Source organism: Pyxicephalus adspersus, chromosome 2 (genome assembly GCF_032062135.1).
Source record: "Pyxicephalus adspersus chromosome 2, UCB_Pads_2.0, whole genome shotgun sequence".
NCBI classification, from domain to species: Eukaryota; Metazoa; Chordata; class Amphibia; order Anura; family Pyxicephalidae; genus Pyxicephalus; species Pyxicephalus adspersus.
This window is the reverse complement of record NC_092859.1, coordinates 150,071,770-150,072,945: the sequence shown is the minus strand read 5'-3', so window position 1 is coordinate 150,072,945 and position 1,176 is coordinate 150,071,770. Positions and strand designations below refer to the sequence as shown.

General features: G+C 41.1%; 1 protein-coding gene across 1 annotated transcript in view; it reads left to right on the top strand.

Moving 5' to 3' along the window:
* PDIA3 (protein disulfide isomerase family A member 3) overlaps nucleotides 1-1,176 on the top strand; it is a 12,181-nt gene that overhangs the window by 6,382 nt on the left and 4,623 nt on the right. The window lies entirely within an intron of this gene.

Here is a 1,176-nt window from a genome sequence, read left to right as displayed (position 1 = left end):
AAAAAAAATTGCTAGATCTCACACATGCGCAGTGAGATCGTCAATCCCCACCCAAATCTACTTTTCCCCCTACATCACCCAATCTTGTGCCTGTGCAGTGCAAGATCCGGTAATTCAGGAAGAACCTGGAAGGTAGGAAGAAGTCCGCACCCAACGCTTTCCACTGCACTGGGCCGAAGACTGATACCGGGACGACCCAGGACAAACAAAAAAAACCTCCCGACAGATAGACAGACCTGTGCAATTAAAGTTTTTTTTTATTTTTTTTTAGGGGGTGGGTTAGTTCCACTTTACGCATGTGAAAATTTACTGTTTGACTTGCTACCTCCTGAAACAGAAAACACAATCTGTGCTACACTTCAGTAAGCTGACCTCCCAGTAACTTTCATTTTTAATGTAAGTTATTAACTCCTGAACGGCTGCTTTCATCTACTTTTTTTCAACTTGGGGACTTCAGATTTTACTGTTCCTTTTACCTGAAGTCTGGCTTCTGTATAAAGGTTATATTGTGAAAGAGTTTGCAATCATTTACTAAACTGAACGGAGACAGCAGAGCAAACAAGCACATGAAACGTTCATGTAGTGTATGGGTAGAGAGTTCCAAATTTATACTTAATATTAATCTTATAGGCTAGTTCAGCCTTTCAGCTTGTCATACAGCTTCCACCCATGTCCAGTCAATATGAAGGATACATTTATTTTAACTCAGAGTTAAAATGCATTTTATAACGTTTAAGTTGGCAGTAGGTCTGCCAGTGCTGAGAAAAGGGCCCATGAGATGATGGGCTCATTCCGAGGGAAGAATGTCCAGTGGCAGGCAAATGTGTGGAAGTGTTCAAACCAGAATTTATTTAAAGCAGACTGGGAAAGAGCTGTAAAAGGTAGTGGCACTGTATTATGAGCCAACTCTTCAGTAACCACCCAAACACAGCTGGGTGGGTATTGAAAAACTAAAAAAGTGCTGAGTAGTGCACCAAGCTAAAAGGGTCTGGGTAGAACACTGGTGTGTAGCATTTTTTTTTTCCCCTCCTCAGTCAAGTGATGCTTTGTAATAAAAGATGTAATCCCTTGTGTATGAACTGACTAACTTATAAGCATGTTCTCCCCTACCTTAAAATGGCAACAGAATCTGGTTGCTGACCGTCTCCATGTTCTTGGAGCACATATTTACTGTAA